Here is a 22830-nt window from a genome sequence, read left to right on the forward strand (position 1 = left end):
AGCTAAAGCGATGGTCCTCTGCCGTCTGCTCTTCATGAACTGGGCGAAAGTGCAGGGGCGCTCGTAGAGCTGCATAGCGTCGGCTAGAGGGCGCTGTCGATGACGAAAATCTACCGCTTTACGCTGTGGCATCGGAACTATCGATACCACAAACACGAATTTAGAAAACATCGTTCTTGTGAAACGTAAATACCTCTTCACTCACACAGAGTACTGAGTGCTGTTGACGAGGGATTTCAAATAGGTCCCGTATTACTAGATTTGAAGAAGGCTTTTGACACTGTACCTCAGAAGTGGCTTGTCATCAAATCGCGAGCTTATGAAATATAGTCTTAGTTATGCGACTGGATTCGTTATTCCCTGTCAGTGTTCATAGTTGGTAGTAAATGGCGGAAAGTCATCGAGTAAAACAGAGGTGAAATCTGGAGTTCCCCTATGTGTCTCTATAACACCCCCCCTGCTTCCCGGGATTTGCGAAATTACAAGTTGACGATGACCGTGAATTATGAATTTTGACCCGCGTCGGGATAAGGCATCCGAATCCGAGGTAAATAATGATTATTCCGCGGGAAACAGGAGACGTTATAACTTGATCGTTATGGAATGAGTATTTTCATTCAATAGCGATCAGTAAATGAAATAATGGCAATAATTTGGAAATAAATTTTGCCGAAAGAAATGATTAAACTGTAAAAGCAATTGTAAAATCGGTCGCCACCTCAAATGGTGAGCGACAGTACTGTTAAGTACGTGAATAATTGTGTCAAAATTGAAGTTTACCTGTTTGTAGCGCAGCAGGTTGTGGGGCGGCAGGTAGGAAATTTACTGTTGTTGTATAAATGTTTGTATGTAGAAACACTGCATTTCCCGGCCGATGCACCATATGTGGGGCGGCAGGTGAGGAAATTTACTATTGTATAAATGTTTTGTTTGAATGTTGAAACACTTCATTTCCCGGCCGATTAACCATATGTGCGGCGGCGGGTGGAATTATTGTTGTTAAATAAATGTTCCTATTATTTATGCTGTCTTTTGCCGTTCTCAACACTGGCTTTCTAACTACAATATTGGCAACCAGAAAGTGATTCGCAAAACGTGAAGCCTGTAATTAGAATTCCTAGTGCCCACTTCATCTGAGAAAACACACTTATAGCTGCAGCTTACAGCTCTGAGGAATTCGGAGATTAGCTGGGATTCATAATCAAAACGACTTTCTAAAATAGTTGAGTATATTCTGAAAGTCACAGATGAAGAAAAAACAAAAAGAATCCACACAATCTAACTAACAGAGCAGTTCAGAATCTAATGCGCTGATGCCACTATAAATGTCCAAATTAAATGTTTAAATGAATGCTCGCCATTATTTGATGATAAGGTTCATCAAACGCCACGCTAAATAATGGTAGAATGTCTGTCCCGCGGCGGCACGTGAAAATACAACAATACGCAAACTGAAGATCGATAACTAAAGTCATCCCAGAATTAACACTTCACTCGAAAATGATTTCATGTTACGCGTATCTGGAATAACTTAATACGGCATCCGAGGCTGTCTATAGCAATGATACCGACGCGACGCGACTCCCGACACAGATGACGTGCTATTCAGTGTCTGGAGAGAACTGGGGCCTTGCTTCCTCGTGCAGCGTTCTTATATATAAAGCCGCGGTGCGGACGGCTAAGGGAACGCCTGATCAAATCGGCTCTCCCGACTAGCCGCTGGGCTAGTAATGCACCACATTAAGTTATTGAATAAAACATAGCTTCTTTTCCTGATGGCCGATGAAGTTCTCAATTTAAATGTGCATTCAGCACACAGGTAAGTAATCATAATAAAATTTTGACGTGGCTAAGTTAAATATTTTGGGCGAGAGAATTAATTTAATTACATTGCACGCAGTAGACGAACTCTGAACTGGCCCTTTGGAGATACGCTATCGCTATAGTTTTATAGTTATTCAAATGAAACTTCTCTCATCTTTATGGTTATAGCGGATCTCCATTCTACTTAAATATAGACATCCTAGCCTTATTTATTAGCCTACTTAATCCATCTTGCTTCCTTAATTTTTAAGACAAAAACCAGAAAATATTGAATTTCAACTAAAATCTTAAATTGTGAGATCCAGAAGACTGTTTCTATTAAATAATTATGAAAAAGGAATTTAATTATAAATTTTTAAATCTCTAGCTCTTTTCTGTTGCGCCAATGATTTTTACAGAAAAACGTCCAAATTTCGAAATTGGTTAAGGTTATCGAACTGATATTCAACACATATTAATTTAGTATTACTCCTGACATGCTAGAAATGTTTTACGTTATTTGCTTGATTTTTAAAGTATTGCGCAACATTTATGACGTCAGAGCTAGTTGCAGCGGACTGGCTGGCACACAAAGGAAAGACTGATGTGAATTTACTACAGCGTGAGTAGGCTGCTTCCCTACAAGGTGGAACGGGGACTTTTACGTAAGTGCTGTGACAGGCTCAGTAGTCATATAAAACAATATCATAACAATCTAACTACACTTATTTTGTTCAGAATTTGTTAGCTAAATGCAATGCTGACAACACAGATAATTATCTATCGAGATTTTGAATAATGGACTGTCATTCTGTCCTTAAAATTATGTACCTTGCACAGTTTAATCTATTGATAATGATATATTGCCAATAATTGATTAACTATGTTTTGAATGATAATAAATCATTAATTGGGGGATTGTCAGGCGGAATAAGCTTTATAGTTTCATGAAATATCCTTGAATTAACTTCAGCTGAATATGCATTGAAATAAATCTTAATAATCAAATTTATTTCTTCAGTCTATTATTAAGTTACTACGGTTGGAGCAAGCTTATTAAGTGCAATAATTAACTACGATATCCAGTCTGAAATTTACTCTTTACCGTCTATGGAAATAATTTGATAATTAACATATTTTCTCTTGATAATGGCGTGACACACTCGGTTCAATAAGGTAAGGATTGGAAGGAACCTACTTGGTGTTATTGTCGGGTGGATTGTAACTGCAACACTTCGATTATAAAGTGCTTGTTATTAATTGTTCAACATCAGAGGGAAGCACAGTCACTGGCAAGACTTCTACAATTTTATCCTACGAAAATTACGTAGATCTTACTTCCCTCGTAGTCGGTGGATCGACGGAAGTCCACGGCAGCGACACAATGTGGCAGCGGGCTTTTACTGTTGCGACTTGGGCCCACAGTGCGCTTCACATGTAAGTCCTCGTTCCTTTAGCTTTATGCCCATTAATCCATAATAACTTACCCGGCCATGCTTCCAGATATGCCGACCATTACTTTCCCGTCGTACTTAGATCCACACGCTAGCCGTTAGATGTAACACAGCTAGGACTAGCAGCACTGCACTGTACGTCTTACTCCTAGCACGGTGTCACTGCTACTACTGCCCGCTGGCGCGCTCCCGCGCCTAGAGGCGCGACAAAACAATCTCTCTGACTTCAACGCTAACTAAATATGCCCTGAATTGCCAGTGTTAAATATTACATAATTTACACATAGTGTTAACAATACATATTTACACTAGACAATACATCGTATACAAACAGTTTCAAGTGTCAAGTAAGCGAAAAAATTCATAGCAAGGACTGCGTTGTAGCGTCACATCTCCTCTGTTGTTCTTTACGTGTGTGTCAGATTTACAAGACAGTATGAGTACCAATTTTAGGTTGTTAGTAGATGACGCTGTCGTTTGTCGTCTAGTAAATATCAAAACCAATCGCGAAAACAATCTAGATATCAACATGACGCGAAAATTTGCAATTAACCCTAAACGGAAGTGTGAGGTAATCGAAAAAGTGTTAAAATGAATCCATTGAAGTCGGGAACACGATAAATCAAAGTATCTAAAGGTCTTAAATTGAACTAAATACCTAGAATTACAATTAGGAGCAACTGAAATGGGAAAGAACACATAGAAAATGTTGTGGAGAAGGCGAACCAAAGACGGCGATTTATTAGCAGAACACTTTGAAGATGTAACAAATCTGCTAAAGAGACTCTCTACATTACGCTTTTGCAGTAGTGCTGCGCGGTGGGCGATCCTTACCAAATACGATTAATGGAGCACATCGTGAAAGTCGAAAGAAGAGCAGCACGATTTGTATTACCGAGAGATACGGGAGAGGAAGTCACGGATATGATACAGCATTTGGAGCGGACGTCATTAAATCAAAGGCTTTTTTCCTTGCGGCGGGATCTTCCAACGAACTGCCAAACATCAGCTTTCTCCTCCGAATACGAAAATATTTTGTTGGCGTCGACCTACATAGGTAGAAACGATGAGCATAATAAAATAAGGGATATCAGAGCTCGCATGGAATGATATAAGTGTTCGCTTTTGCATCTCGCAGTTGTAGAGTGGAATAATAGCGCATTATTGTGAAGGTGGTTGGATGAACTCTCTGCCAGTCACTTAAGTTAGATTTTCAGAGTATCCATGTAGATACAAAAGTTGATGTAGAGGTAGATCCCTGCATGGGTTCGTTGTTCACATCGTGCAGGATTCTGGTTCAAAAAATGGCTCTGAGCACTATGGGACTTACCTACTCAGTCCATCAGTCCCCTAGAACTTAGAACTACTTAAACCTAACTAACCGAAGAACATCACACACATCCATGCCCGAGGCAGGATTCGAACCTGCGACCGTAGCGGTCACGCGGTTCCAAACTGAAGCGCTTAGAACCGCACGGCCACACCGGCCGGCAGGATTCTGGTTGCGATGTTGTCTTCACGTCTGTGGACGATCACCCATTAACATCGGCCAATTGGGAGATAGGAAGTGAACGAAACCGGTGAAAGAATGGCGGAATTAAAGTTCAAATGGTTCAAATGGCTCTGAGCACTATGGGACTTAACAGCTGAGGTCATCAGTCCCCTAGAACGTAGAACTACTTAAACCTAACTAACCTAAGGACATCACACACATCCATGCCCGAGGCAGGATTCGAACCTGCGACCGTATCGGTCCCTCGGTTCCAGACTAAAGCGCCTAGAACCGCTCGGCCACCCCGGCCGGCCGGAATTAAGGGAAGAGGGTAAAAGTAACGTGATAAGCGCCACGTAGTAAAAACTCTGCGATAGTCTGGAAGGGTAGTAGGACCTGAAGCGTATGTCTTGCTGTCAGCGTTAGATCATGATTGAAATGATTGAAATGGCTCGAAGCGCTGTGGTACTTAAAATCCGAGGTCATCAGTCCTCTAGCTTTAGAACTACTTAAGGCTAATTAACCTAAGGACGTCACACACATCCATGCCCGAGGCAGGATTCGAACCGCCGACAGTAGCAGAAGCGCAGTGCCGGACTGAATCGTCTAGAACCGCTCGGCCACAGCGGCCGGCGCGCTGATCATGAAAGGATGGATGTTACCAGTCGCGGGTATCACGAAACTCGTCACCACTCTCTTAGCTATCTGGTCGTCATAAAAGGGTCAATCTGAATCTGTGCTGCTACGCATTTCGCTGCTGTGGGTTCGCCCACGCTGTGCCTTGTCAGTGACTTGGCACAGTAGCAGGTCCAGCTTACTTGCATCTTCATACCCCGGCGTCTTCTTGCAGCTGCTGGCCCTCGCATCAGGTCACCACTTTGCACCAGGCCAGGTGGCGAAGTTCCGGAGGCGCAGCTTTATTGCCGGAGAAACGCCTGGCTGCTGCACCTAGTGAATGGTGCAGTCACTGGCGAGACACAGGTCCGCGATCAATCCTTCCTGTACGAGGCTCTCTCGAAGCATCGCTAGAGCCTCCGTTCGGTCGTCTGCTGCTGTGGTCTTATCTGTTGCTGCCCTGGTTGCTTGCCTCACTTCTGTGGTGGCAAATGGTGTGCACATGTGCTTCGCAGCCCCATTCTTCTCCTTGCACGACACTGCTGGGCCGGTTGCAATGTCGGGCCACCTTCTTCCTCTCGAGGTCACGAGCAAGTTCTGTACGCAGTTGTCACTGCTCGCAGCAGGTCTCCAACTCTTCAGCGGGCAAGAGCGGCCGCTAATGCAGCCCTCTCAGCCGCCATGATGTTTTTGTGAGCCGCACTTCATCAGGTGGCAATTCCCATGATAATCCTGCCTTCTGAAGGACCCTATTTGTTTCATCACTCTCTCTCAACTCATAGGGATTAACACTGGGTTTTCGTATTGTATCCATAAAAATATCGACGTGTTCGCCCTGATCTGTGATCCACCATTTAACGTTTCACAATAGTACCTAAGACTATTCTGTTATTTCTAGCGTTGTACTAAGGCTTTTCTAACTTCTTCAAATGTTAGTGTTCTCCTCAGGTCCTCCTGATACGTTATACATGTCTTTGCATTCCCTATTAAACGTTATTTTGCCTTTGGCAACAATTGTTCCTCCGACCAATAGCTCAGCTTAATAGCGGTCGACTGTTACCCATAAACGCTAACACACCCTGTACTGCCTTGTCCGGAAAACGATCAGCTAGGTTGGCAGCACTAGCGTCTACCATGGGCACCGATAAGCTTCGGACGTTCTCTAGACCTACAGTGAATATAACTGCCTATGAAAGTCTTCATTATCTGCCCTCATTTGATCTACTGGTAGTAAAGACTGAGCCGCTACCTGAGTGGTAACTACGTGTAATTTAGAATCCTGCACTGCCTTGTCCGGAAAACGATCAGCTAGGTTGGCAGCACTAGCGTCTACCATGGGCACCGATAAGCTTCAGACGTTCTCTAGACCTACAGTGAATATAACTGCCTATGAAAGTCTTCATTATCTGCCCTCATTTGATCTACTGGTAGTAAAGTCTGAGTCGCTACCTCAGTGATAACTATGTGTAATTTAGAATCCTGTACTGCCTTGTCCGGAAAACGATCAGCTAGGTTGGCAGCACTAGCGTCTATCATGGGCACCGATAAGCTTCAGACGTTCTCTAGACCTACAGTGAATATAACTGCCTATGAAAGTCTTCATTATCTGCCCTCATTTGATCTACTGGTAGTAAAGACTGGGCCGCTACCTGAGTAATAACTACGTGTAATTTTGAATCATTCATTGTAATGTCTGTGTCTAACACATCATCAAAAAACTGGATAATACGTATACAGGAAATCACTCTATATTAGCAGAAGTCTAGGAATTCCTACAGACTACTTAACACCTGACAGCGAATGGGAACCACACGTAGACTTCTCACTACGTTGTTTGTACACTGGAAGGAATACACAAAAGATATAGATACCAACAGATTTATTTGATATCAGTAAACTGCAAGAGCAGGCAAGTAAAGATCACAAAATTAACATCGCATATTGAATGTTATATGCCCATAGTTTTGTGGTACAGAAACTTGGTTGGCACCAGAATTGAATCGCAACAAAAGTTCTGAGTTCAGATTCCAAAATTTATCGTAACAATAGACCACCACTGGCGACCAACCTATTGTTATGTCGACAGTGGAGGCGACTGCATATATTGCAGTGAAGAGTTCTATAATATCTGGGGAGAATTTCACGGATTTCAAATGCGAATTATTCTGGAAGAAGTTAAGCATACAATAATCGGACAAATATTTTTATAGAGCGCCTGGGTCAGGAACTGTAGTGGTAGTGAGCTTCAGGGAGGACTTATAGAATGTCGTTCGCAATTTTCCTGATCATTTCGTTGCAGTGAGGGCATACTTCAACTTTTCAACTACAGATTGGGAGAGTCATGCCATCTAAACTATTGCTACATACAGGAATTTGTGTGACATTATTGTGCATGTGTGGTCCGAAAATTACTTCGAGTGGATAATTAGCGAACCACCTTTTAAACGTAATACCTTAACCTCTTAGCAACATACAGACTAGAACTTATAGAGGTCGCTACGGTCGCAGGTTCGAATCCTGCCTCGGGCATGGATGTGTGTGTTGTCCTTAGATTAGTTAGCTTTAAGTAGTTCTAAGTTCTAGGGGACTGATGATCTCAGAAGTTGAGTCCCATAGTGCTCAGAGCCATTTGAACCATTTTAACTTATAGAATCAATTAACGTAGAAGAATGCAGTAGTGATCATAAGGCTGTGATAGTAACTACGATTACTGTTTTCACAAGAAATGGAGAGAAACGTAGGAAAACACTTTTGCTTAACAACAACGACAGCACAAAATTGTCTTGTAAAATATGAAGTGCTGAGTACGACAATGTAGAGCACAAATGGAAAAAAAGAGAGGCATCGTTTAATATACTTTAGAATAGTATGTTCCAAGCAAGGTGGTTACACAGCCGTATTAGAAAACTGCTACGTCAACATAGAGAGTTTCAAATCTTAGCTTCAAGAAGATTCAGAACCTAGCTGATAAATGTAAGCTGAACGAGGCGATAATGAGGATAAGGTGAGGAGAGACAGTTATTTAACGGCAATGAAAGTAAAACTTTGTAAATCGAACTGAGAAAACACACAAAGAGGTTATTGTCTGACGTAAAATCAGTAAGCGGTTCGAGATCCTCTGTTCATTCACTGAAGGCCGACACACAGAATTTGAACTTTGGAAATTGTTTCACAGCGAAGATCGTAACAGGTCCCTCCTATCAATCATCGTACGAAAGTCGAAATAGTAGATATCGGGATAACCAACCCCGTAGTGGAAAATTAGCTATAATCGCTTGGTAATGGAAAGGCATCACGCTTGATGAGATCTCAACTAAAAATGAAGCCAGCCCAGACCTCGAAGTAGGCAGGAAACGTCCGCTGTTAACCTGTGTCCTTCCTTAGCTCCCCGCGACTTGGAGCCACACCTTCCAACTGCGCGAAAACGAGCAGCAGGTGGCGCTACCGCCCAGATCTGACACAGCCGAAGATAACACAAATGTGCGAATCGATGTATCGCCCGTGAGCCACATGGCTCGATGGGGAACTGGAATGAGATTGCAGTGGAGGGACTAGATTAAAGAACTGTGGGAGAATAAAGGCGTTACAGTAGGAACGAGAGAGTTGAAACAATAATTGAGTTCTGCAATAAATACGTTAGTAATAGCGAATGCTACGTTAAGGAATCGCAAGAGGAGGAGATATTCTTGGAAAAGGTCGGCAGATGCAGAAAAATTTCAATCAGATTACATCATACTAATGTAGAGATTCCGAAATCAGAGAGGCCTACTGCACTGTAAGGCGTAACAAGGAACAGATAGAGACTCAGACCACAATTTAGTACTGATGAAGAGTGGGATGAAGATTAAGAGTATAATCACGAAGAATCGGTGCCGAAGGAAGTGGGTAACTAAACTACTGAGGAATGAAGAGACGCGCTTGAAATTCTCTGTGGCTATATATACTGCGAGAAGGGATAGCTCAGTAAGCATTCCAATTGAAGAGGACTTGACATCTCCAGAAAGAGCAATGACGGAAGTAGGAAAAGAAAAGAATATGTACAAAGAAGGCTACTGAGAAGAAACCGTGGATAATAGAAGACATAACTCAATTGATCGAGGAAAGAAGGGAGTAAAAAATGTTAACGGAAATTTAGGAATATGGAAATACAAATCACTTAGGATCGAAATAAATGGGAAGTGGAGGGAAGGCAAGGCAAAATGGAGACATGAAAAATGTGAAGAAACCGGAAAATAAATGATTGTCAGAAGGACGGACTTAGCACGTAGAAGAACAGAAACACTTCTAGGCCAAATTAAAATCAAGCGGTGAATCTTCAAAAATGGAATTGTAATTCCACTGTTAAATATGGAAGACAGAGTGAAGGGATGGCAAGAGTAGAATGAAGACCTGAACGAGGGAAAGCCTTGTCCTCTAACGTGATAGAAGATGAAACAGGAGACGAGGTGGATGAGATACAAGATCCATTATGGGGGTCAGAATTCACAAGAGTTTTGGACAACTCAAAAGAAAATAAATCAGGAGAGATGTATAACATTGTGTTGAAATTTGTAAAATCATTGGGGGAAGTGTCAAGAGGACGACTATTAATGTTGGTGTGTAAAATATATCGCGAGAGGTTGAGCCACTCTCCATACTGAAGTGTACAAGTCAATGTTGAACTTTCATCCAAGACTTCGTGTTTATGAATCAACGGGGAGTTTTCTCACGACAGGCCATGATGGAAGCCTGTATATACATCTACCATGGAATACTGCCTTCTTCCTCCGAAATAGCGAATTTATATGCACGCTCCGCTGCTCCCAGCATCCTCACCAAAGCACATCCACTCGGTAGTCGTTAAGCTCGCAAACTCACTGTGCGTGAACAAGGGGAAGCTTGCTACCCTCGCCCCCGAGCGTTCTGCTTCCTCACTGGCCTCGCACGTCACATCCATACCTCCAAAGACATTCTGAGAAGACAGGCCACTTCAATCGGTCCCAGCGGAAATTTCCAACCATCTAAGGCCGTTAAATTACCACAAAAGGCAAATAGTACACTAAGATGATGCCAGACTGTGACTCATAGGATGATTCTTAAGGAAATGTGATACATTCACAAAGGAAGTGACTTAAATGTCTCAAGTCCTATTTGGGTTCCTTACCAGGTAACACAGATAGAAGTGGTAGAAAAGATCCGACGAGGAGCGGTGTGTATTGTCAAGGGATCATTTGGTAAGCGCGAAAGCGTTACGTACACGCTCCACGAACTCTAATGGCATCAGTTACAAATGAAGCGTTGTACATCGCGGAGAGATTTACTATTGAATTTCGGGAGATAACCTATTCGTAAGAGTTGCAATACATATATTACTACCTCTCACGTACGTGTCCTGAAATGACCACAGCGATAAAATTCGTAAAATTAGAGCTAATACGGAGGGTAATCGATAATCATTTTCCCCACGCGCCATTAGCAAGTAGAACAGGGACGGAGGTACCAGTTAGTGCTACATGATGTAGACTTATGTAGAAGTTACAGGAGGTGAATAAGCAAGGGGAAGGTATGTCGTAGAAAATGGCGACGAAGCATCATTATGCTTCTGATGAAGAAGTTGGGAGAACTGTACGGCTGTGGTTGCGGAAACAGAGTGTGGACTTGGAGTGGCCGTGCGGTTCTAGGCGCTGCAGTCTGGAGTCGAGCGACCGCTACGGTCGCAGGTTCGAATCCTGCCTCGGGCATGGATGTGTGTGATGTCCTTAGGTTAGTTAGGTTTAATTAGTTCTAAGTTCTAGGCGACGGATGACCTCAGAAACTAAGTCGCATAGTGCTCAGAACCAGCCAGAGTCGACTTCTTCCATGGCGGTTTCAGAAAACTTGTTCATCGTTGGCAGAAATGTATCCAATTGATTGGTGATTATGTGGTAAAGTGAATATTGTTAATTAAAGATCACATTCAAATGATTATTTCTGCGTTCGAGCTATTAAAATATTCCCATCCAAACCAAATTAACGAAGGTGGAGGCATAACTTTTCATTCAGGCCTCCAGTATAGATAACGCAATCTGAAATTAGATGCCACAAAATAGACCCTGATGGGAAACTTCCTGGCAGATTAAAACTGTGTGCCCGACCGAGACTCGAACTCGGGACCTTTGCCTTTCGCGGGCAAGTGCTCTACCAACTGAGCTACCGAAGCACGACTCACGCCCGGTACTCACAGCTTTACTTCTGCCAGTACCTCGTCTCCTACCTTCCAAACTTTACAGAAGAGACCCTGATGGATTTATTCTACATAGAAGTTATACTGTTTGAAGATTAGTATATTGTTCACCCTAACAAGCCAGAGCAGCAGTACAACACCCGTTTTCTTGAAGTGCAGTGCTGTCTCAGGTGACGGTCGTGGTTCAAGCGTTTGCAGAGCAGAGATGTGCAGCGCCAGTAATTCTCTATCATGGGCGCAAAATATGCAAAGTTATGGCTGGAGATCTGTTAGACAGATCGCAATTACTCTCTAAGGAGCCCTGAAATCTCGGAAGATTCCAGTGTGTGACGATCCCATTCACTGGTCATACCATGAACCAATTTGCCTCACTTATACAGCAGTGTGCACAAGGAGATCAAATATCAGACCACCATACCAGTCATGAATAGCATTGCCCTCGGTACAGGGAGTTGCCCAAGATGACTGAGGTGTAAGCTGTTGGTACAGCTAAGTCCTCACCAAAGGATCGCCAGTCAAGACCAGTAATATTGCGGATTCACGTTCTGAAAAAGTGTTCCAAGTGCACAACACTCGTAACATGAGTCAACAACAGTATCATCTCTAGACCAGAGTCTAAATCAGATGAGCCACTCCAGATTGGAGTATGAATCGGAGGGCCAACTCGAGATAGTAGTCTGAATTAGAGGACACCGTACCTCCTCTCTTGACTTCCATTAGACCCCAGGGAACTCAGCTAAAGCAGTCCTGCAATGGCCACCTTAAGGGTTTTTCTCCCATCACAAGCTTCACGTTGCCTCTCTAACTCGTCTGCTCTATTTATCGTCCAATCCTAGTCACAGTTAACAATATCATTCTCTTTTCAGGAGGAGCAGCCAATCTCTCACTCGCAGATTCCCGCTCAGACAGGAGGACACTTTGTATTCCAAAACGTTTCCTCCCTTGACCACTTTAGGTTGCGTGTTATTTTGAGTTTACATAAAGATCGAAAGTGAATAACACATTTGTCACGGAGATCGTTACCTTAGGTTGTCTGATTGTTATCTTGTGTCCCACCAGGGGTCTTGGATAGACCAAGAGAAGTGCATTTGTGTCCCAACATAGCTCATTTCAGAGCAACCATAAATGTAGCGTTCTTTCTAAAATTGTTTTGGAGACCTGAGGCTCCGCAAAAACCTTGGAGGCTGGGGAACACCGCCACTACATTGCTCTCTCGTAGCGCCCGTCCATGGTGTGAACACGGAAACCCGTGAATTTTTACGGCCAACATACCTGTTCACAATACGCCCTTCCAGCACTGTCTTAACGCATTGGTTAGGAGACCTAGATTTCTCTCAGACTGCAGCCTGTGCTGTTGCAAATGGTGCCAGCTAGTAGGTCCCAGAGGCTGTTTTACTGCCTTGGCATCGGAATGCATTGTCTGCACACCATGGGCGGAATTCTTGGACCAGCATCCTGTCCCCAGTAAGTGCTTGAAGATGTTCCTTTTCTAAAAGCTACATTTGGTTTCCAAGCCCCAGACGTCCACTGCAAGATTTTCTGTATCCCGCATGCCGTTCGAGAGTGGAACGGTAGAGAGACAGCTTGAATGTGGTTCATTGAGCCCTCTGCCAGGCACTCTACTGTGAATAGCAAAGTAATCACGTACATGCAGATGTAGAACTGCCTGCCAGTTTTCAACTCCATAAAACACTGTTCGAAGAAGAGCCACCATAAAGACACCGAATGAATCAACCATATACACCTTTCATCAATGCCTCTCTTGCTGACAACTTCCTGTTGACTCATGACTTGGCTGAAAGTTCAACATCAAATTGTACGCTCCAGTATGGAGAACAGTGAGTGAATGGCCCATCCTCTCTCGATATATTCTACACACCAACGTGCATAGTCGTTTTGTTGCCACTTCCCCCAATGAATCTATGAATTCTGACACAATGTTATACATCTCTACTGATTTATTTGATTTTGAGTTGTCCAAAACTCTTGTGAATTCTGACTAAAACAATGGATCCTGTATCTCATCCATATTGTCTCCTGTTTCTTCTTGCGTCACGCCATAATATAAGCCATTCCCCTCGTAGAGGTCCTTTTTCTACTCTTGCCATTCCTTCACTCTGTCATCCACATTTAACAGTGGTTAACAGTGGAATTCCTATTCCACGTTTAATTGTTTCCCGCTTGCTTTTAATTTGACCTGGGGGCGTCTTTTTTTTCTTTACGCTAAGTCTGTCCTTCTGACAATCATTTCATTTCCGGTTTCTTTACATTTTTCATGTATGCATTTTGCCTTACCTTTCCTGACGTCCTATTTATTTCGTTCCTAATTGATTTGTATATCCTTATTCCTGAATTACCAGGAGCCGGTTTTTACTTCCTTCTTCCGCAGATCAATTGAATTATGTCTCCTATTATCCACTGTTTCTTCCCAATTACCTTCTTTGTACCTATTATTTCTTTTCCAACTTCTGCGATTGCTCGTTTTATGGATGTCAAATCTTCTTCAAATGGTATGCTTTCTGAGCTATTCATTATTGCAGTATCCATAGCCTCAGAGAATTTCAAACGCGTCTCATCGTTCTTTAGTACTTTATTTTTGCACTTCCTTTGGCACTGATTCTTTGTGATTATGCCTTTAATCTTCATTCCACTCTTCATCATCAGGAAATTGTGATCTGAATCTCTATCTGTTCCAGGTTACCCCTTACACTACAGTACCTGATTTCGGGATGTCTGCCTCAGTATGATGTAATCTAACTGAAATCTTCCTGTATCTTTCAACCTTTTTCAGGTATACCTCGTTCTCTCGCGATCTTTAACGTAGAATTCGCTATCACTAACTGGAATTTATCGCAGATCTCAATTACTGTTTCTCCTCTTTCTTTGCCACTACCAAGCTTTCATCCTCCGACAGTCATTTCATTTAGGCCCTCCACTGCATTCGCTTTCAGTCGCCCATTCAACCGTGTGGTCATGGGCAATACATCGATTCGGATTTTTGTATTATCTTCCGCTGTGTTAGATTTGGGCAGTGGCGCCACCTGCTGGTCGTTTTCGTGGAGGTGGAAGGTGTGGCTCCGAGCCGCAGGGGGCTAAGATAAGACACTGGTTAACAGCGCACGGCTCCTGCTTGCTGGAGTGATGTCCTTGCAGCGGTGTATCGTCGCGACTTAGCTGTAGATATGCATTGGGCCTGCCCGCATCTTTCTTGGGTGTGTCTTGTGCGTTCTGCGGGACAGTATTTTCTTACCTCGACGGTTGGTAACGGCTGGTTCTCTGCAGAAGCGACCGTGGTGAGAGCGTAATGCTGCGTGTGCAACGTATTACTGATAAACTGTCTCATCTGTTAAGTCCCTCGTGTTTGGCATCTGCAATGCGATCACTTGGCGCTGCTGGCAGTCTTGTTGCTAATTTAAACTGATCTCGATGTGCTGAACTACGGTGGTGAGTTGCCTATCGTCGTTGTGTGAATTTGCCGTATTAATGGCCAATCCTGACTGGCTTCATTATTGCGTGGGTGTCATATGAGTGACTTAAAGTTTGTAGCAGTTACAAAAGGGTGAGGGCAGGCCACACGAGTGAAGATATGTTTTGCTGTTAAAGATTTTTAATAAATTAGTGAGTGCTTACTGTTCGCCCAGATTAAAATCTTTGTCAGCCATGATGAATTCTTGCCAGGATTCTGGTGTTTTTGCTTTATAATGTTTGGCTTTCTTAAATGCGAGAGTGAATTTGAGTGTTTTAAACTGATGTTTGCCATAAATTTTAGAATCCGGGAGCTGGGTTCGATACATGCGTTGGCTTGCAGGTGGCTCTGAATTATTTCTGTGTTTGCTGTGCCACCCTGCCCTGTTTATTTATTCGCGCTGTTAAGCCATCTCGCCCGGTTTGTGTACTCGTACTGCCTGCTAGTTATTTGCGTGGCCGGTTGCCGCGTGGCTGCGCTCGCTAAAGCTTGTGTCAGCTCCCGCCAAGGATTTTCTTAGGTTCGCACAGAAGCTGATAATCTGTCTTCTTGTTACGTATGTCTGTAGCCGAATTTGTTCCATTCTGTTGTCACTTGCTTATGGTCAGTCTTAGTCTGTTACAGGTGTGATACCTGATTTCTGCCGCCAGTAGTCTGTTTAGTGTGTCGACGTCACGGTATCTCGCCTGGAGACGAGAGTAATTGTGCTACCGTACTAGTGGGCCATGAGTAAATTTATATAAGTTTTGAATGTCTACTGTAATTTTTTTTAAATTCAATAGTAGTAACTGAGGATTGTAAGAACAGATTAATATGTCTTAATCCCATTGTGCGTGGCTAACTTACTCTCAAATTGAATGAGAGAATAATTTGGTTATCCATTGACCGGCCTGGAAAATCGAAATAACTGAAGTCGTATGTTTTAGGTAAGCTACTGTTTCGATTCACTTAGACACGATAACAGTTTGCCTTTGCGATTGGCTGCTTCTAGTCTTAACGTTTGTTAATCGTAATATTACTTCTGTATTTTCAATTTAGCTAAATTTTGGAGAAGTTGCATCAAATCGCCTTGCAGGAGCCAAACTATTTTTAAATTGATACTGTAGAACTTGGCTGCAGGTGAGGGGAACTATCAGATTTTCGGCTTCGCTGTTTAGGTACTTTTAGGTATTTTATTTTGCTGCCATATATTGGTTTCTGAATTTTTAGAGGAATTTTATGAACTGTAATTACTTGTACAGTGTGAAAATTCATTATTCAAGCACCTGTGTTTATTTGCAGTCTCAGCATGACTATGGTTTGCTCGCAAAATTTTCTTTCCAATTTGTATTTAATATTGTCTATGAAATGCAATGTTACAGTAATTATGATGTAAAGGGACTTACTGAATACCCTTCTTTACTTTCCCTGAGATGTGATAACACTTGTTGAAATTCTCACTGATTGCTATAAGAAATTTGTTATCTGTTGTTATTGGTAAAATAAATTGAGTGAGTGTTAATCGATTTCTGGAAATAAATAAAGAGTTTATACTGATGAATCCTCACTCCTGAAGATCCGAATGGGGGTCAATTCTGTACGAAACATTTTGGCAAGGAAGAGATCATCATGAAACAGTGATATCTGCAAAATATTTTACTCAGCATAATTTACACAGCAGCTACACATCTCGTCCCGACAGAGTGCTTTCACCCCAAACAGCAATATCCAGTGCAGCAGAGTGCCAAGCCAAGTGCCTGGCTTATAGCCGCCATGCATGCAAGAGCAGAGGAATTCTGACACATCAGAGCTGCTTCGGTACGCACATCCTTGTTAACATCTGGCTTGCAGTGACAGCAGGATCGAGTGTAGGCTGACCGTGATGCTGCTAGGTGCGAATATGAAAACCATTCAGCAGCTCACAGATGACATTTTAGAGATTTCCCCCCTCCCTTCCGCCCTCCCTGATCCCAGGTGCGGACCACTAACCTGAGACCATTTAGAGAGGCACCGCGAATGATTGGTGGCAGCCTGCAAATTGACTCAGTTGGAGGACGTCAGTTCGAACCCCAATAGCATTAAATAGAGCCATGGTTTATAGGCAAGCAGCTAGCAGTGGCAGTAGCCAGCTGTAGAACAGACTGAATGATGCAGTTCTTGCAGATTGATGGTGTGGTATACTCCCCAGAGTAGGCAGCACATTAAGACAATGCTGTTGGGTGGTGCAGACAGGATTTCTACTTGCTCGACGAGGTGCTATTACGACAAGGTATCGCTTCCGGGTAATTTAGAGTGGCCAAGGCAGTACAGCATACGTTCACCCAGCACCTCATTACGTCGAGTTGGTGCATAGTGTCACATCACCTCAGTATGTTTTGTAAGTAGGCTGTTTAGGTTATCTTATTGGTAACGCCACGTAGCGCTCTGTATGAAAATCACTGGCTGTGCTGTGTGCAGTCTGTGGCTAGTTTGCATTGTTGTCTGCCATTGTAGTGTAGGGCAGCTGGATGTGAACAGCGTGTAGCGTTGCGCAGTTGGAGGTGAGCCGCCAGCACTGGTGGATGTGGGGAGAGAGATGCCGGAGTTTCGAAATTTGTAAGACTGGATGTCATGAACTGCTATATATATTATGACTATTAAGGTAAATACATCATTTGTTCTCTATCAAAATCTCTCATTTGCTAACTATGCCTATCAGTAGTTAGTGCCTTCAGTAGTTAGAATCCTTTATTTAGCTGGCAGTAGTGGCGCTCGCTATATTGCAGTAGTTCGAGTAACGAAGATTTTTGTGAGGTAAGTGATTTGTGAAAGATATAGGTTAATGTTAGTCAGGGCCATTCTTTTGTAGGGATTATTGAAAGTCAGATTGCGTTGCGCCAAAAACATTGTGTGTCAGTTTAAGCACAGACATGTATAATTTTTGAAAGGGAACGTTTCATATGTGGACCCTTAGCCGAGGATACCTCACTGGAATCTTCTGATTTTTTCTTGTAGTTTGTGTAATTAGTGTAGATTTTGTTTATTGCTAGCGCGTAATTGTAGAGAGAATCTCCTTTGTAGTTGCAGTCTTTCACTGTTGTACAGTAAAACAGGTGTGGCATGCATGTAGATTTGCACCATGTATTTTGCAGCTGCGCTTGCATTTAACTAGATATTATTTTCAGTGCTATGTTAATGTGTTTTCTTATTTTGAGCTTCAAATTGTTCTTGTCTGTGTTGTCGTGAGAAATATTGTGACAATAATGGCGTGTGAAAAATGTAACACTAGGCTCCAAAGTAAACTGAGAAATAATAGTGACGACGAGCGTAGCTCATCAGCGCCGCCGAGTATTGAATTAACTACTGTTCAAAGTAGTAATTTGGCAATTGTGCATAGGGAAATGGAGCGGGCTGCAAATAATGCTGTAGGCAGTGAAACAATTAGTGAACAGGGAAGCATTATCGATCGATCGGTCGGCAAGAGCTCGCCTCAGGAATCCGAAATGACAGGACACAATCTTGCAAATACTGTAAATTCAGGTTTTGCGTTCTCACCGTTTTCTCAAATAAGTCGAGACACATTTTCTCCTTTTCTAAATGTGAATGTTGCCGGTGCAAATTCTTTGCCGAAAACCATAGAGAAACACATTCCAGACACTAATACATTATTATTGCAATTAATGCAACAAATGGAACAAAATCAGGGACAAAGCAAAAGCTTCAAAAGTTAGACACAATGGAACAAAATATTCGGATGTTAGATACCACACTTGAACAAACACGTGAAGATTTAACTACTGAGTTACATAACATTGAATCGAAATGTCAAAAAGTCTGTAATGACGTAAAAACACAAATTTGTGAGCATTTTCAACCTATTTTTTCGCGGCATGAAAATGCATTACAGAATCACGAAGCAGCCATAAAAGAACTGCAAACCATTGTTCATGAAAATCATGAGACCTTGTGGGCTAAAATTGACTCAGTTGCATCTATCGATTCGGTTACGCAACTTGCAAAAACTCAGGAAAACTTAAAGGACACAGTAGATTCGATTTCAACACAAAAGGATACTCAGAAACTTGGTTCAGAAATACACACTGAGGAAATGTGTTCACTATCGGAGAAAGTAGCCGAACTTTCGGATCAGTTCACTAACTTATCTATGAAGGTAGATGATAATCTGAATGACACAAAACCGGTAGTCTTAAATGACACAGAAGAGTGCGAACAAATTGGGAAATTCAAACGAATTCAGAATCAAATTAATACGCTACACCAAAGAGAAATCTGGGAAGTACAAGGCCACTCGCGCTCCAATACGGGAAGAGGGAATAGAAATACGGAAGAGCCACAAAATAATTACTCAGGGCACTTCGGAAATTATGAAAGAAATTGGCAAGGTACACCGAATTTTGAGATGGAACCGCCGAAACAACGTAACAATGACCGACATGCGACTCGCCGACATGATGATTTTGACTATAAGCTGTTCATTACTATACGTAAATTCAAAACATTTAAGAATTCTGGCAACGACATCCATCCACAAGCATGGTTCCATCAATTCTCTCATTGTTTCCTCCCAACTGGTCGTTAGAACACAGATTAGAATTTAAGTGTGGCTACTTAGAGAATGAACCAGCTGTAAGAATGCAATCGGTCGTTCACGATTGTCACAGTGAAGGAGAATATTTTCATGCCTTCCTCCCAGCATATTGGTCTCAAGCTACACAAGACCGAGTAAAACATAGCATCATGATGATGAAACACTTTGAACAATCTGAATTTTCCAGTCTTGTCAAATATTTGAAGACGTGTTGCATAAGAATCAATATCTCTCAAACTCATACAGCCCTTTAGAACTCATCCGCATTTGCATAATGAAATTGCCTGAACATTTAAGAAATATTATTTTGGCAGGACGTTGCGAAGACGACATCGAAGCTTTTCAGGGACTCTTACAAGAATTAGAAATTGACACAGACAGTCCCGGGATGCGGAAACAGGAAAACAATCACTACAGGTCACATCCGTCATAATTCCGTGACGATAGAAACAATAACTGGACACAACAAGTCTATTCTTACAATGCAAATCGTGACCAAAACAGACACCACCCATATGACAACCACTGGTAGAGTAATAATAGTTACAGAGAAAGATCGCATTTCCGTAGTAATGAATATGACAGAGATTACCATAGAAACAGACAATATGGGAACAAAAACAATTATTATCAAGGGAGACAGAATAACTTCAGACGCAACAGTTCAGCGCGCAGTTACGATTCCGGGACAAATTCTCCACCACATGACCGACAAACAAGAAACTATGTAAAAGACCGACAAAACGACAGACCTGAATTCCATAGAACTGGCGAGCTTCAAACAGGGCAGGGCCTTCTCGTCAAGGTGAATTTGTAGAAGTTAGGTCTCCTAATCCCAATAACGACGCGCGCCAACAAAGAGACAGACAATGACTCGTATCGCAGGCAGCCGCGTGCGCCGGCTGGCTCAGTGATAAATAACATAGACGCTAACCTTGAGAAAAGTTCCAATATTCTTTACCGACGTATACCGCATGATAATTGCGTTCAAGTTGAAACTCTGAGTACTATGAAGAGTAAAGGATTGCACCACATTTCACATGTAAAACCGTTTATTAAGAGATAAACTGCTTTTTAACTTAGTCTTTGGTACAAAATTTTTCACTTCACGTTACTAGTATGCTTTGTCACACATAGAATCTGTTAACATGCAACAATGTTAAATACCCAGTCAAGAACCAAGAGAACTTACTGAAACAGACATTACGAATGCATTCTTGTAGTGATCAGACGTCACAGTGTTATTGTGTGTGTACATTCTTGCTTGTTAGTTGCACAATTACGTAATGACTGTAGGGCTTACATACTTAGAACATATACTGGTACTGCTAATGAGATTTTAATGCAACATTTTGATTTACTTGAAAATACATTCTGGATTTAAAGTACTTTCTGTGAGATACCAGATGACACAGTGGTTAATTTATGTGACAGCTACACGATTTTATCACAACGCTACTAATGAGTGACAATTTACAATGTTGCTTTTGCGGTGTTTCTGTTTTATATCTGCACAGTTTTTCTGCACTATTCTGGAAAGTAAAACATGTTTTAGTAGTAACTTTTGTGGTATAGCAACAATGAGACAGCCATTTTCGTGGCACAACAACACGTTACTGTACAGTACTTTCTTCATCACGGCAATAAGCGTAATAACTTAGATATCTATACGCAAAGCATTTCACTTTTGTTTATCATGAGGTAAGTACATTGGCTTCTGCAGAACTTAGCTTTCGGAGGAAAATAACTACCACACATCCACAGAGATTATCTTACAACAAGACGCACATTTAGCGCTACAGGACTCGTATTTGAGGGATAAATTTTGCACTTAAATCATTTATTTTTAAAGATGTTTGAGGTACAATGATAAAAAGGTTTTCCGTGATACATTTCATTCCATTGCTGTAATCTGTAACACCTGAGGGTATAATTACCTTAATCCTCAGGGGGGTACACGCTTACTTTTTGTACCATGTGTTTGGCAAGCACATGGAGCCCTAGCAAATATGGTATTTGCTTATACAACTTTACACATCAGTACCATATTTCTCTAACACATAAATTACACAGCTATCTGATTATTTAACAGAGAAACAAACATTTTTACTGCATCAGTGACACATGTTTACGCAATTACACAGATGGATAACTTCACACTTATGAAATTGTACACTCCTGGAAATGGAAAAAAGAACACATTGACACCGGTGTGTCAGACCCACCATACTTGCTCCGGACACTGCGAGAGGGCTGTACAAGCAATGATCACACGCACGGCACAGTGGACACACCAGGAACCGCGGTGTTGGCCGTCGAATGGCGCTAGCTGCGCAGCATTTGTGCACCGCCGCCGTCAGTGTCAGCCAGTTTGCCGTGGCATACGGAGCTCCATCGCAGTCTTTAACACTGGTAGCATGCCGCGACAGCGTGGACGTGAACCGTATGTGCAGTTGACGGACTTTGAGCGAGGGCGTATAGTGGGCATGCGGGAGGCCGGGTGGACGTACCGCCGAATTGCTCAACACGTGGGGCGTGAGGTCTCCACAGTACATCGACGTTGTCGCCAGTGGTCGGCGGAAGGTGCACGTGCCCGTCGACCTGGGACCGGACCGCAGCGACGCACGGATGCACGCCAAGACCGTAGGATCCTACGCAGTGCCGTAGGGGACCGCACCGCCACTTCCCAGCAAATTAGGGACACTGTTGCTCCTGGGGTATCGGCGAGGACCATTCGCAACTGTCTCCATGAAGCTGGGCTACGGTCCCGCACACCGTTAGGCCGTCTTCCGCTCACGCCCCAACATCGTGCAGCCCGCCTCCAGTGGTGTCGCGACAGGCGTGAATGGAGGGACGAATGGAGACGTGTCGTCTTCAGCGATGAGAGTCGCTTCTGCCTTGGTGCCAATGATGGTCGTATGCGTGTTTGGCGCCGTGCAGGTGAGCGCCACAATCAGGACTGCATACGACCGAGGCACTCAGGGCCAACACCCGGCATCATGGTGTGGGGAGCGATCTCCTACACTGGCCGTACACCACTGGTGATCGTCGAGGGGACACTGAATAGTGCACGGTACATCCAAACCGTCATCGAACCCATCGTTCTACCATTCCTAGACCGGCAAGGGAACTTGCTGTTCCAACAGGACAATGCACGTCCGCATGTATCCCGTGCCACCCAACGTGCTCTAGAAGGTGTAAGTCAACTACCCTGGCCAGCAAGATCTCCGG

The sequence above is a fragment of the Schistocerca serialis genome, chromosome 6, assembly GCF_023864345.2.
Source record: "Schistocerca serialis cubense isolate TAMUIC-IGC-003099 chromosome 6, iqSchSeri2.2, whole genome shotgun sequence".
Lineage (NCBI taxonomy): Eukaryota > Metazoa > Arthropoda > Insecta > Orthoptera > Acrididae > Schistocerca > Schistocerca serialis.